Source organism: Gymnodraco acuticeps, unplaced genomic scaffold, assembly GCF_902827175.1.
Source record: "Gymnodraco acuticeps unplaced genomic scaffold, fGymAcu1.1, whole genome shotgun sequence".
Taxonomy (NCBI): Eukaryota; Metazoa; Chordata; class Actinopteri; order Perciformes; family Bathydraconidae; genus Gymnodraco; species Gymnodraco acuticeps.
In genome coordinates this window covers 1,118,099-1,133,730 of record NW_022990021.1, presented here as the reverse complement: position 1 = coordinate 1,133,730, position 15,632 = coordinate 1,118,099, and the positions used below count along the sequence as shown (strand labels likewise).

The 15,632-nt window shown below is 41.9% G+C and overlaps 1 protein-coding gene across 4 annotated transcripts in view; it reads left to right on the top strand.

Annotated features, from left to right (window-relative positions):
* The first annotated feature begins 307 nt into the window (after window positions 1–307).
* fam49bb (family with sequence similarity 49 member Bb) overlaps window positions 308–15,632 on the top strand; it is a 33,567-nt gene continuing 18,242 nt past the window's right edge. Inside the window, exons 1-3 of one of the 4 annotated variants that reach the window (XM_034214120.1) lie at window positions 329–450; window positions 3,037–3,060; window positions 8,665–8,749. The gene's annotated coding sequence lies outside the window, so the exon portion shown is untranslated. Of the gene's footprint in view, window positions 451–3,036; window positions 3,061–8,629; window positions 8,750–15,632 lie in introns of all 4 variants that reach the window. The other 3 variants (XM_034214119.1, XM_034214122.1, XM_034214123.1) reach the window with 3 other exon arrangements.

Genomic DNA, 15,632 nt, shown 5'->3' with positions numbered 1-15,632 from the left:
ACCCGGTCGGAAAAAATGGCACATTAGCGCCTCCTAGAGATTGTTTAAGATGTAAATTAGCTTCTTGCTCAAAGAAACTTCGGTAAAGTCAATTTTACATAACTGTGTCTCGCGGTCAAAAGCCCTAATTAACGCCACGGTGAGACACAAATGATAGTGTGTAGGTAAATTGTAATCCGGTTGAAACCACCGTTAAAACACTGTAGCGGGTCATCTCTGACCGGGCGGGTCTATCTTCAGTCAGGCAGGGAAGGTGTATAAATTCCCCCCTCCGCGCTCAGAGGTGGAACAAACCGAACTCCCCTCTCGTTTGACGGGCACAATGACGCTCGATAACTAACCCGGAAACAGCAACAGCAAATCGCTTTTCTTCTTCTTTCAGTCCGTACCGCTGGCTTTCTAGCGTGGTATCCAGACATCGACTCCAGTGTTTTCTCTACGAGCATCAAGGTAAATAACAGAGAAAATTACTTTATCTCCTCTTTTTCTGTCATCTCAACTAACCACCTATACTATCCACCGGTTGCCATTCAGTCAGGCTTGTTTTGAGTGTTACATTTAGTTCCTCGGCTCGGAGGCAAATTTAGTGATGGATAATAAACGTGTCCGGCGAAAATGTAACCCCCCACCCCTACCTCTTATTGCTAAATTACTGTAAAAAATAAATAATGGAAACTATTTGTGTTGTGTTTTTAAGTTACACCCTCGGTGCCCCGTTAACTTCCCCTTTTCAGGGCAGCGGTCTCAAGGTAGACGTTAGGTTAGGCTACACTGCTAGCTAGATGTTTCCTTTATTTGGCCAGGGGCATTGCATGTTACATGCGTGACCCATATAGCCTATTACTAAAGCCAGGTAATCAGCTGTGTTGGACTTCGTGAACACTACAGAGACAGGTAATGTATCCAGTTTAAAACTAACCGCATGACTCGGATTAAGACTGTACATTTACAGACAGTAAATAATAAATATTCATCATTACAGCTGCATTAAAGGAAATGGTCACACTGACAGCTGGTTAGAGCTGGTTTGTCTTAGATGATTGTTCTTCAAATCAATGCATGATTTAAAATAAACACTCCTAAATTCAACATCTCAAATCCTCAGTAAGGACAGAAGTAGCCTACTATCAGCTGAATTAAGTCCTTTTTTTAGGCATTGAATTGAAGCATTTATGCTCAATATAGGTTTTAAAATAAATTCAAATTGTGTTGCACAAAAAGTTTAATATTTCACTCTAAATTGTAGTATAGGAAATTCAATATAAAAAGTTCTACTTTAGTGCAGTACTCAAATATTTGTACTTTAATATAATTCCACCACAGGCTCATAATATCTCACTGTCTAGTAATAAACATGTTACTGCAATTTCAATTAAAAGTTGCTGACTATGGTTGGTTGTTTTCCTATTTGCATCTTTTGTCTGCACGACTCAACTCTAGCACGGAAGTAAATGTCGTTTCCTTTCCGCCCTCTCTCTGCAAAGCTTCTGAAAGTGGAAGTGAAACGTCCCAGAAAACCAGAATGAATGATTTCTTAGCCAAGTGCAACTCTAATGAGGTTGTGATACAACGTGACATTAGTCTCAAGACTCATGGTGTCTACTGTTGCTACGTAATGGCTTGTTACACACAAGTAGACTCGTGCATTAGTTCAGAGATTTGTATTATTTAGACATCTACCGGCCTCATTTCACAAAAAATGAATAAGCTCTCAGACATGGCTGTGCAGTGTTTTTGAGGGGAGAAAATCATTCTGTGCACTAATATTACTCATTGGTGCATTTCTTTTGTGTCAAGAAAACTGGTAAAACATAAAGTGTCATTATCTCATGGCAAACCCAGTTATGCTGTTTGAAATAACATGCCTCCAGGTTATCAGTCTTCTTTTGCATATTGTCTTCCGTATATGTGCCGCTGCTGTATCACCTTTCTTGCCTCCTTCTAACAGATGGACACACATTTCTGCTCTCATAGTCTGAGTCGGTGTAGACTTGGAAATAAAGGCTGGGAAAAAAGACTTGACTTGTGCCACTGTTGTAGGACTGTGCTTTAACTTGTTGTGCCATTCTTCTTTATTTTGCATGTCGAAGTTGCAGAAGCAGTTGTAAAGAAAAAGTGAATGCGTCTTTTTCGGCACAGTGTATTCCCTCATAAGTCCTACTCTAATGCAGGTAGAGGCCAGTTGCATTAAGGCACAGCCATTTCTAGCTTTCGCTTTTTTAGTTCTAATCTGGCTTTAATCTTGTCATAAAGCTTTTTACTCCCATTCTTTTTTTTTACGTGACAATATTGTTGACATGAGATAAGACTTTTGCCCGAGCTTTACATCAGTGTTTGCATTATGGGTGCTTAATTAACAATAGGGACAGAGATGTTTTTAGAATGATTTAAAATAGTCTTTCATTGTGCGAACGTCATGAACTCTGTTCACCCCCAAGAGGATTTCCCACATTCTTTCTGCACAAATGTGTTTTCTAGTTCAGAAACTGTAAATCCTGTAGCTACGGTCGTAACATGAGGGTTGAGTTGATGCATTGGTAGTTGATTTTAATTATTCATCTTTTCCACCTGTCCTCCCATTGACCTTTAAGGCAGATCTGCTCAGACATTTTCCTTTCAAACTCCTACAAACACACATCAAGTCATTTTAGAGGAAAGGTAGTTTTCTGTCATTAAGCTGTACATTTATTTGGGAAACAGTATTGGGAGTGCTTTACAATAGAAATATTTAGACATTCTCTAATTAGGAATAACTTCACTGGAATGTCACACAGGGGGTCCAGACCCCTCTTTGCAACCCACTCCCGTGAACACACCCAGTGTCACGGAGCCGCCGGCCTCAGGTTGGGTTACTGCAGTTATTCTCGGTATGAGGCTCACTGTAGTCCTGCTGACAGTCACAGTATTTATTGTATTTCCGGCAGCAAGTCGCTCCACTGATGCTAAACATCTCCTCTAGTCATTGTTGTAACAGCTAATGTGTGTGGTTGAACTGTATTGTTGTGACATTTCTGCATGTGTTTATGTCCTCTACAGTGCTGGAAGACGTTACTACTTCTCGTACGTACCATCTGCTGCATGCAGCCTTGTGTCTTTAAATATGTGAATTCACCAGGGTGAATGTATTATTGAGCCACTTGAGCTCCTACTTGACTTTTGCATGTTGTTTTTGTGATTCATGCTAGGTAGGAAGACAATAACATGAGCACTTGTGCAATGTATTGGGATGTTGTGAATATAACCACAGTTGAACCAACACGTCTCTAACACAGCACAAGTTGTATTTTATGATTTAGAAATCTGTTTGCATCATATTGTTAGTACCCACACCCCTGTATTGCACACTCACTTCAGGCAGCATGCTGGGCCAGGCTGTCTTTGTGCAGATAGAGCTGTATTGATCCCTCGCTGTGGCGTAATGCTGTTTGTTCAGTTATTCAGATTAACTTCCTCCTAAGTATTTCAGTCTGTTCAGCATTCTGCTCTAACACCATTACCATGACACGGCTTAATGCTGGGGAGAAGGTGACTTAGGCATCGTTTAATTTTCGAAAAACACTTTCAATTAAAAGCATTAAAGAACATAGTTGAATAGGCACTTGCCTCGCAGAGACAGTGCAGTGGAAAGTGTGCCTAACTACCTTTTTGTCGTAGACTATAATCTCATTTGCCTCTCGAGTACACACGCTCCCTCCATTGCCCTCTCTTCCATTGCTCTTGCATGCCTGCTCTTGTTCATAAGCAGATCATAGCTGAAGTGATGACATGCATGAATCACTCGGTAGGAAAGGCTGACTGTGTGCCCCCCCCCCTCCCCCTGGATGTAGGCTGCTTGTTTCAGCTGAATTATTAATATAAAGAGAACATATCACAATGTATTGATTTAATGTGAGCCTACTTTAAAAGTTTAGATGACTGGATGTGTTTTTCACTCAATCCCCACACAGTTTATTTAATGTTTGTTGGTTAACACGTTATGGTGACTGTTTGCTGTTAAATTAGCAGAGAAAGATGGTGCAGAGCAGTGGAGGTCCTCGCTGTGGTGGGTTTGTGTTTGCAGCCTTTGGCGGTGGCGACTAATATACTTTTGATGTGTGTCTCTGATGTGCTACGAGTCAGTGCGTGTGCCAGTTTCTGATCTGCTGTGCTGGTAGACTCGAGCATTCCTCTGAACCGCCTCAGTTCCGCGCTGTGATGTTGGCTTTATCTGAAGCCCTAAGCATGCACAGTATTAGAAGAGAGACAGTATCTGTTTTGTTTGTTTCTTCTTCTTCTTCTTCTCGCAGGCATTCCATTCAAATACCTCCAACAGGATGCTTTCATTTGTCGCTCCCTGTAATATGCAGCATCTTGAGAGTAAAGTGGATAGAAAATCTCAACATAATGCTATGAATAACCCACTCGGAGAGAAAAGGCTGTCACTGTGTGTGACCCTACCCCCACACCTTTCACACATGGTGCCCTCCAGGCTCAGATCTACAGCAGAGAAAGCAGACTGTTGGAGATTTTCCTCCACTCTCCTGCACTAATATTTAAAACTTATGATTTTACCAAAAAATAAAAACATGGTGATGATCTTTTTATTGTATGTGAAAGCAGGCGGGCATGAGATCGTCGTGTGGCCGCCTACGTGACGGTGGACACACATAGCAGGGTGTCGCCACAGATGGTGGATCAGCATGCTACAAATTCAGATTTAGCAGGAAACTGTTGCCGTGCTGCCCCCGCACCAAACCCCCATCCACATGGTGTTAAACTGTCAAATACTCCAAACCTGTCTTACTTTTAACCCTTTATTTGTGGATACGTTTATTCATATTAAGAATATAGAAAGGTTGTATGAAAGTATTTCACATTGGCAACAAGGAGCAATTTTATATTGTGATGTATTTCATAGTGATAGATTCTTTTTTTATCATTATAACATTGCTCTATTACCAACAGATATACACTTACATGTTATATACATTACATAAGGCCCATTATTTTGATTCTTATAGTTTATTAAAAAAAATGGGTGGTTATTTTAAGTATTTATCCACATTACAAATGCATTATTGAAGCATTTTGACACTAGCCTATGTGTAAACCAGTTTATAATCCCGCTGAGTCTTCAACAGGTCATTTGTTCTGACATTTCAGTCCGAGGATCTCCACTTCATGTAACTGATCTGTGGGGGGTTCTTCATAATGAAGCTCCGTGAGCTTCAGTAACTCTGTTGTAGGGACAGGGGAATACAAGTTGTCATGGCAACTCGAGTTGTAATGGAAGTTTTATTCAGTGGTGTTGAAGCACTGCGAGGACTGATTTATATCCCAGTGTCACTTACTTTAGTTTGGTGTCTCTTAAAAACGCCAAGCGACAGACGGAAGCTTCTCTACTGTACGGTGAAGACTACGTTGAAACCAAAACAGGATGAAAAAAAACCCACAGAAATCAAAATGATGTACTTTTCAGTTTGAAATAACATCAATTCAAAAGACAGAACATTCAATCTACATTTTTCATGGACATTTTTGAGTAGCATGTATGATCATTTGTGAAAGTTGAGCAGCCCTTTTCTTTTTATAGTATAATGAACTTTACACCCTGTGGCCAGTTTACCAAGTACACCTCACTGTGTTTATGGCCCTGCAATACATCCAACATGTCTTATTATTAACTTCATGACCATTATGCAGGGTGTAGTTTTTCTGCTGGTGTTTTCCAATATTTCATCCACCCCATTTACACCAATGAGGATAGACTATATCAAGTGCTGATAATGAGTGTACATGTATGTGGGTGACGAATGGACATGCTCTGCATACAGCGTCCATTGATTACCTCAGTGGCCTGCTTCATATCCAGATTCTGCACATGTCTGTATCTCACAGTTTACAGCAGGTCCACACATGTTGGCCCACATGTATTGACCCTTTCATGTGGCGGAGAGTCTATTAAAACCAAACAAATGTGCTTGGCATGTTGACTCGTGCTGCTAACAAACTGAAGATGTAAGAGCACGGATTAAAATGTGTCTCTGCCACTTCTTCCTCCTCTTTTAAAAGCACTCTAGCAAACCGTTCTTGTACACAAAACTTTCAAATCCTACTGTACAAGTCTCTGGAAATGACAAATGAAAACAAGGAAATCAATCTTTGGAACAGTGGGAAGTTGTGCGTAGAGGGAAATACACCGAGCAGCGTTTGTGTTATTGCCTCTGATCCTGTGGGAATAAAGCAATATCAGAGCAGTTGTGCCGGTAAACACGCTGAGAGGAGTTGTTTGATTATAAGGATATTGAATTTCTACACCCTTAACCTGCCGTTCCCTCTCACTGTCCTTATTTAAATGACTTCTTTCAAGTTGTTGTTAAGATAAAGAGTCATCATGTGACTAGTTGATGCCTCCGGGCTAATGGAAACAAAACACTGACCACCCTCAGAACACTGGGCAACTGGGCAACTGGGACGGGTGGCGCAGTGGTCCGTGCGTTTGATCATCAGATCAAGGGGGCGCTGGGGAACTCCAGTTCGAAACCCGCTCCCGCCCCACTGCGTCAGGCCGTTGTGTCCTTGGGCAAGACACTTCACCCGAATTTGCTCCTGTGGGTATTGTCCACAGTAGATGACCATTACATGTATGATCTGTATGTGTAATGTGTATTTGTAAAGCACTTTGAGAGTCTTTGATAAAGCGCTTTAATAAATATAAGGATTATTATTATTATTAATAGCTGTTCCTTTGCATGTCATTGTCGCTTGAAGGGACACACTCACACAGTGCCACTTCAGTATGATCTCATCATGTGGGTCTTTTCCCACAAGAGGTGAATGATGGTATTCTTATAAACAGAGAAACCACAAACCTAAAGGGAATAATAATAATAATGAATAAAACAGTAGTAATTATAGTGCGTCATTTGCCACAGTCTTTCCAAATTAAATAAAGATTCTGGAAAAGAGTTATACACGGTATTTTCCTCACTGCTATTAAAATGGAGAGCTACAAATCAACATATTAGCATTCTGACGTTAGCATTTAGCTCGCAGTGCAGCCTCACAGTCGCTAATATGGCTTTAAACTCATGTTTCAATTCATAACTTATATATTGTTATATTTACTTTTCTCAATTACTATTTTAAAAAGTATTCAATAGAGTCTTCTCTTTTCAATATGAAAAGAGCCCTACTGAGATTGACACATATAAATGACATTTTGCCATCTTTTTGTATGCTCTACATCAGGAACATTCTCTAAATAAATAAAATAGTGATGTAAATAAATACCCTTTCAGAATTGGTACCAAAACTCTGGTATTCTTTTTGTACTACTACTGAAAAAATCCAAATGATATCCATTTAATTGTGTCTTTTTCGGTAACAAGATAATGATTAATTAGTTAACTGATGGCTCCATGGTTCTTATGATATCTTGTGGCTGTGAATGTTGTAATTCCATTGAGAAACATACCATCATTTCCTGTTTCCTCAAATACTAAAGTGCTGCTCCACAGCACTGTAAGCCCTTGAACCTCATGTGCTCATTCAAGGAATGATTTGGCCTTATGTTGTGGCCCCCAGCTGTAATCATGATGCATAGCTGACTCCCATGATGCCCTGCCACAGATGTCACCCAGAATGTCCCCCTGTGACATGTCAGCTGTGGTGGATTAGGAGTAAGTCGCCGTCAGTTTGCATGAAGGGATCAGAAGGAACACTGTTACACCGTCTTTCTTTTTTATTCTGGCATCCAGTCCTTTCCTGCTTTTACTTTTGTATTTGTTGCCCTTCTCACAGTGTCGTGTTCGATCACATTTGCGTCACCAACCGTTTCCCCCACAGCGTTCTTGTGGGTTTGAAGTTTCAGGGTTTGAAGTCTGATCACATTCATGCAACACTGCCTCCATTCCCATGCTTTTGTCTGGCTAAGAGAGAAGTGTCCTGGTGCTAATTGTGTCTCTGAGCCTGTCCTCTCAACCAGGGCTTTTTCAGATAACCTCTGATTGCCTTCTTTCACAAAATGTGACCCGATATAGTCAATTGTGTGGTAGAGGTCTTACAGGGAGCCTTTCAGAAAACCTGAAGTGAATCAGAGGAAGTGTTACACAATAGGAAGTGGTGGGTTTTTTCATGTGCGTCTTTTTGTTCCACGTTCTATGATAACTCTGCAAATGGCCCATGTTTCAGACGGGCGGTAGGACATAATCAACCTGTTATTACATGCTTAACATGCTACCTGCAGCTCTACGGCCAACTACCCCTTTCTGTGTGATATTACTGTCTTATCATCTATTTCAATAGGGGACTTGTCATGAGTGGTATTACACAAAGGGTTTTGTCAGTTGTGTATTTTCTTCCACCTATAACCACAAAAGGAAGCAGTTTTTCATAAACATCCGACGTGTGTGTGTGTGTGTGTGTGTGTGTGTGTGTGTGTGTGTGTGTGTGTGTGTGTGTGTGTGTGTGTGTGTGTGTGTGTGTGTGTGTGTGTGTGTGTGTGTGTGTGTGTGTGTGTGGTGTGTGTGTGTGTGTGTGTGTGTGTGTGTGTGTGTGTGTGTGTGTGTGTGTGTGTGTGTGTGTGTGTGGTGTGTGTGTGTGTGTGTGTGTGTGTGTGTGTGTGTGTGTGTGTGTGTGATTTCTTTAGGATTTACGTTTTGTATCCTTTGACACGTGTTTCAGAGGCTGACCTCTGGTGCTGGACTGTGACCCCGGGGCCACCTGCCAGGCCGGGCTCCTGACTGACAGTCTCACAGCTCCACTGCTGGTAAGTCCTCCAACCAAGTCACACTTGTTAAGATTGATGCTTGTATTCAAAGGATTTGTTAACTTTTTTCTGAAGTCACAATGTAAAGAAATGGTGGGAAATATGGAAATATCCCACATCTGAACATCTCTGATTTACTGTACTATAGGACAAATAGAAGTAGTAAATCCTCACAGCTCAGATGCTACTACTAGCTAATTATTAAAGGATCATTAAATCCATAACATCTAGATCAAAGCAAGACTGACATCTTTATTTGTATGATAGTATAAGATACAGAAACATTTCCAAAGCAACAAATAAAATATAAAATGTCAACATGGACAAGTTAGCAGTGGTGCAAAGTAACTACCGGTAAGTACATTTACTCAAGTACTATACTTAAGTATATCTTTGTGATACTTTTACTTTACTTGAGTATTTCCATTTTGTGCTACTTTTGACTTCTACTCCACTACATTTCAGAGGTAAATATTGTACTTTTACTGTACTACATCTTCCGGTTACCTTCGTGTGTTAATATGTTATATATGTACTATTTATTTTCTCAGTACTTTACAAAATCGGCTCCATATTGACAAATTACTACATACAAAAAACTCTTATCTATTTTCTAATGATAAAAACAAAAATATTTTATATTTTATAATGATACAACACTTTTGTAGTACTTTTAATTTTGATATTTTAGTACATTTTGTTACTACATTGGTACCTTTTCTTAAGTAACTTTTAACTTTTTATTTGAATTGATGCAAAGTAGGAATATTTCCATATGTTCCGCCTTCACATTCCACTCCAGATTGCCATCTTTATATTTGCTGTTATTTGTTTACATGTCTATTATCTATTCAAGAACAGAACCCGTATCTGATTCTTATTTGAATAGACGGTAATGGTTGGGAGAACAGACTCAACAGCAAGCCTGTTTGTGCGCCTGCATTTCTGCCATTATGAGTCAGTTACGGAAATATCCAAATACTTTTTTTTGTGATGTAGTCAGATATGAGACTGACTTGGAAAATAGATACACTTCAATTTGGTTTGAGTGGAAACATATCAGCAGGACACGGATGCCTAGAGTTTAAATGTAAAATAACAATGCTTATCATTTAATTTGCAAGCATCACCTTATCAAAAGTTTAAACTTGATACAAAATGATGTATTAGTAGTTGTAATACAAAGTAGACAAGTCATTATGTAAGAGCGCCTGTCGTATACCTATTCTAAGTCTTAATGCGTTGTGCCGTGGGTGTATGTGTAATGCATGCTCAGGAAATGAAGTGCATTGTGGGCCATAAAAAGGAGTTGAGTAATGTAGGTGCTCCCAGCTTCCTGCCCCCCCTCAAGGCTGAGTGTTTATGTAACTACAGGGGAAGGGTCACTGCTCACACGACTCACTCTAACATGAGGCTTACTGCACAATGCCTTTGTTTTATTAAATTGTTGAATACTTTGTGGTGTTCAAATTTAGTATTACATTTAATTATTTATCCATCATTTTTCCTGCTCTTGTTTTATTTATTTTTATCAGGGATTTCCTTTCCTCCTCTCCATTTTTTTCCTCTGTTTGTTTTTCTTCCCCTCATCATTTTTCTCGCTGCTTGCACGTCTGCCCATCCCTGTTGTATTTTTCCTCCGTGTCTCCTTGGAGATTGTTACCATGCCACACAATCATCACTCGATTGGCTAAGCTCCGGTGCTGGAATGCTGTGCAGTTTTTGACAGCTAAGCCTCAGGTGGTTGGTTCATATATAGGATCACTACATCAGTGTGTCCCCTTGAAAGGTGTGTGTCTCGAGGCTAATGCAGAGCTGCAGTAGTGGCCTAGTAAGATGTAAGCCATTCACTTAAATAGCCTGAATGGCCAGCTATTTTGGTTAGCATGCAGTACACAACCCCGTGGCAGTACAGGGGAGCACGAGACGTGTTGCATTATGAATGGAGAATGGGCTGAGTTAATGCAGCAGGCCAGGTTTTGTGTGAATACATACAGGGTGGATTAGCCTCGCTAAGCCAGGGGGAGGTGTGCTAAAGTAGCCTGAGGTGAAGCTTTTCTTAGCTCACTAGTGCTTTGATCATAATTGGGTCAATACTGCCCCCAGATGGTGAAGCCTAGTACTGTTCTACCTGTGTAGATGATGGCTAATGCAAGGGAAATAGACTTTTCTAAGGATAATGGCTTTATAATAAGGGATTTCACATTTTTCCATAGCAAAGGCAGTATTTTTAGCCTATTGAATCAATTTAGAAGGCGTGCTTAAATATCAGTTGCTGCAATCTTGACTCAGCATATGGAACACGCTCCGGCCCCTCTCGACCTCACCCGCTAACCAGGTAATTTGAGATGATATGTCTGAGAGGGTGTAATATGTAGAGTGTCTTGTTATATCAGCTAAAAGCTCCCAGCTTCTCCTCACCTATCTATTATTAATGCCACTGAAGGGCTAACACTGTCTCACTTCCTGCCTGGGTTCCCTTAAGGAGTGCGCCGGGCTGCAGTCATTTCTCTGCAGACGTACGCATCGGGAAGTCTTAACGTCTGGCAGATTAGTAAACATGCAATTTACATTAAGTCTGCAGAAAATGACATTTTAATTGTATGTTTTTCACCCTGAAATAGCTGCATGTGAACACTAGATGGTGCTCTCACATCAGACACCAGTGCTGCTTCTAGTCCACAATGAGTTAGAAATACATTTTCTTTGCTACAATTTACTCTAAAATTCTGTACTGGGTTATGGTTCTCCACAAAGAAATGTCACTAACTACGGTCACTTGTCATGGGCATTTTGACATTTTAGCAGAAGCATTGACGATGCTGGCCTATGATGACAACAATGCTTGGGAGTGGTCTTCCCCTCCGTTCACTCTGTGTGCATACCATATACAGTCTATGGTGCATACATGTTTGTGTCCTCCAGATGGCACTCCTCCCTCAATGGATGAACATGTTGGTCCTCTTCGATCTGACACTCATCATCCATCCAAAAAAAACCTCAAATGTGCCCCACCCAAAACCCTGTTAGGGTAATATTCTGCAGTAAACAAAAGAAGTGATGCTCCACTGTATTTCTTCAAATTAAATGAGGCTTACATTTTGGCTCAACAACTACTAATGTGAGACCTTATTCTCACCGAATGCTCCTCCTTAATTCTCACTTTGTGTGTTGACATAGTGACATCGGTGAGTCAGTCAGAAGGTCAGTGGTGTAATGATGGTTTGGGGGCTGTTTTAGCAGAAGAATGGGTTTAGGAGGCAGCCGCCCCAGGGAAGTGCTTACTTTGACTGACTACTTTGAGTCAATATGCCTCCTTCTAATGATTTCCTTAACTAGGAAGGAATCTGAGGACGTTCAAGGGCAGGGTGGGGTGGTCTCCCTTCTGAGGCAGATGTTCAGCGGATGGAGCGGAAAGTCAAAGTGGCAGATTTGGGGAAGAGTTCATACAAACACCATCGACTGGTTTTACATCTCTTTAGGACTCTTTAGAAAATATCTCTAGCCTTTTTTGGCAACATCTTCACTTGATCATTAAAGACCCCTGTGGTGTTGGTTTTAAAGCCCTACTTGCTTTTCCCCCAGTTAAATTCATCGATCTGTAATTAGCATCAGTCGGGTTGTCAGCATCTGTCTGTGTTATTGATGGTATAAAGTGTCATATAGCTTTGACTGAAGAGCGCCGCTCAAAGCCTCTTCATAGAGCTCCGTTTCAATGGAGACGGCATTTTAGCTGACTCTTGTGTATGTGCCTGTTGCCATGGTTTTCAACTTTCATCAGGTGCCGTCCAAAGAGAAGGGGGGCTAAGCCGGGGATGAGGCGCTGCCACTTTCATCCTCCTCTTGATGTGCTTCTCCGGACAAACTGCCGGTTTCCTGCGCTCATTTCCATTTGTCGGCCGCGGTGATTTTAGGCGGGGAATATTTGTAGCTGCGGTTGCTGTAGTAACATAAGACAGCTGATGTCACCTCATGGATCCCAGTCAGTTGTAATGATTTTGTCAGGTTTGTTTTGATTTGCCTGAATCTGGGTGAGAGGGGCATTAGCTGTTGTTGACAATACAGAGGCGTGGCTACGAGGTATTGGAGCTCACCCCCATAAACAAATGGCACCCCCCCCCCCCCCCCCCCCCCCCCCCCCTCACCTTCTTCTTTCCTCATCGCCATGTGCCCCTTAAGCCATGTATAGTCAGCTGGGTAGGATTGGCAGGAGATGGACCTGGGTAAGGAGATGTTGAGTAGGGGGGAAGATGGGTGGTGGGGGGGGGACGCATGCCAGCCCCATTTTGGGAATTGCCCCCCCCCATTTTCTGCCTGTCGAGTCGGGCGAGTGTCAGCGAGCTCCGCCGGGTCCGGGTCTGGCCGAGTGGGCTAATGCGATGTGGCGTGTCACCCGGGGAATCTAGGTCAAGTTTTTAAAGCTGCCTATTGCTGCAGTGTGACGCTTCGCAGACCCCTCCCCTTCCACAAATACAATAATATTCAGCACACAACCTTACATCTTTTTATTTATTTGAAAAAAAATCTTCAAACATGAGTGTTTTTTTTTCTTTCTAGACCCACATAGTCTCAGACATAAACACACACCCTGCTGCGTCTCCCCCTCCCCCCTCCACACCCCAGGCTGCCTCTCCATGGCGGTGCCCACGTGACGCTCGGCGTTCTGTCTGCGCCTCGTAGGGGAGGAGAGGGCGTTGTTTTTCCCTTCATAGTAAAGCAGCGTGGCACGTGGATCCTCATGCTGCAGACGAGTAGTGGAATGTCAGCACTATCCTTCCCTCACATTAGCCAGCCATCAGCCCCCAAGCCATGTTTGTAGGACGCTGTCGCAGTGCTCAGTTTCAGCTGTGTCCTGCTTCTCTGTGTGCATATTAAAGGGGGAGGGGGGGGGGGGAGAGAGAGAGAGAGAGGGCACAGGGATGGGAGATGTTAAAAGGCGGTGCCATCCAGAGGTCAGGCTGCTGCATGGGCGTGGCACCGATTTATTTACCAAAATAAACTCCAACCTTTTTTTGCGCATTCTGCAAATATTTATGATATTTTTGCAAGAATAAATCCAATATTTTGTTATTTTATTGACATTTTTAGTTGAAATAAAGAGGCAAAATATGTCATTGCATTCATCTGCAATGGTAAATATTATCTTTTAAGTATACTTTTTTTTTAAAGAATTCCTGATAATATTTGAATTTGCTGAGGTGCACAAAAAAATCTAATCACATTAAGTCACGAAGTAGTGGGATTTAAGTATGGCTCCTCGTCTCTATTTGACTTCACCCCTCAACTAATCCGCTGTTTTTGGCGCATTACCTCATCTGTATTAATATATTCATGTGCTTTCAAGTCCTACTACTACTACTACTACTGTACTCACTCCTCTAGTTTCTGATTGGCTGCTGCAATGTTTTCAATGGCACCAAATCTTTTTTTGACTCCATGGATACAGCGAGCTGTTGGGTAGATCCACTCAGCCAATAAGAGAGCTGCGCGGGCTCTTGCTTGTCAGATTCTGCCCCTGGCCTTAGAAGCAGCCCTCCCTCGCTGGGAGCACGCGATGGCTCGGTGGGGGGGTTCAAAACAACAACAACAAGGCTGTCATCGGGCTTTCTGTGGGGGCCTTAGACATGCCAGCACTACTGGGTACTACTACAGCCACTGAGGGAGGGATGGGCAATTCCCTAATCTCTCTCTGATACATGCAGCCAGCCCCTCACTTCTCTCTTACTACGCTATCACTAAGCAACTAGTTACTAACACATCATGTTTTGAAAGGATCTTAAAAGGGAGTGTTGTCATCATCAAAATGAGATGCAAAGTTTATGACTTCTAAAAAACTATTCTCAGAAGGGAAGTTGTAGAGAAGGAGCAGTCAAATGCACAATATTTGAAAATTCTCTGGACTTTAAAACACACAAACCCCCGTCCTTGAAATGACCTCATTTCGTCAACATGAGGGAGCAGCGCAGGACTGTGAGGCTGCCAGCGCTCACTACGAAGTGCTCGGGTCCTGGCAGCGCCGGCAGGCAGCTGGTCGGCCCGCCCCGGTCTGAGAGCGGCTGAGAGGTGGCAGCAGAGGACCAGAGGAGGGGCAGTGCCCACATCCTCCAGCAGGGTGAGGTCGGAGACAGCGCTCACCCCTTCTCAGGCTGCATCAGGTGCTCTGGCACAGTCAGACATTCAGGTCGCATTAGTGAAGGGTACGAAGACGAGGCAGGTGGGTCTCTGCAGGTGGTCACTGGGTCGGCTGAGTGACACACAGTGGTGATGGCGGCCTTCGAAGTAGAAAGAAGCTTTCGTGCAGTAATAATAACTTTATTTATACAGCACTTTTCAAAAAAACGTCACAAAGTGCTTGACATGGATTAAGAACAGGCTGTTCAGGCACCCACCCAGTAAAACATACAGCATTTCATAAATGGCAGCAGTAATGCAAAAAAGAAAGAAAGAAAGAAAACAAATAGTGCGTGGATGTCGAGTAAAACAGAGTGGTGTCATCATTAGTTAGAGTAAATGAGAAACTAAAGTTAAATGCTCATCTAATATTTCAATTTCAACATTTAGTACTAGAATAGGAGTTAGACATATTCCTGAATCTAACTGCTATTATTGTTGTTAATCAATCCAAAGATACACTATTCAATTAATGAATTAGCCAATTTCCCTCTTTAAATATCTTGTTCAATATGATATAATTTCCCACACCCAATGCTATTCTCTTTAGAGCTAAGAACACTAGGAAATATTAACATGCAAATTGCTGTAGCATTGCAGTACCAGTGAATTGTGGGCCTTTTCTGTTAAGAAATGACTTGGAGATGAATCCATCCTCAGAATAGTTGAAGATTAATCTTTTGTCCTTAAATTCCTGTTTTATCTCGTTTCA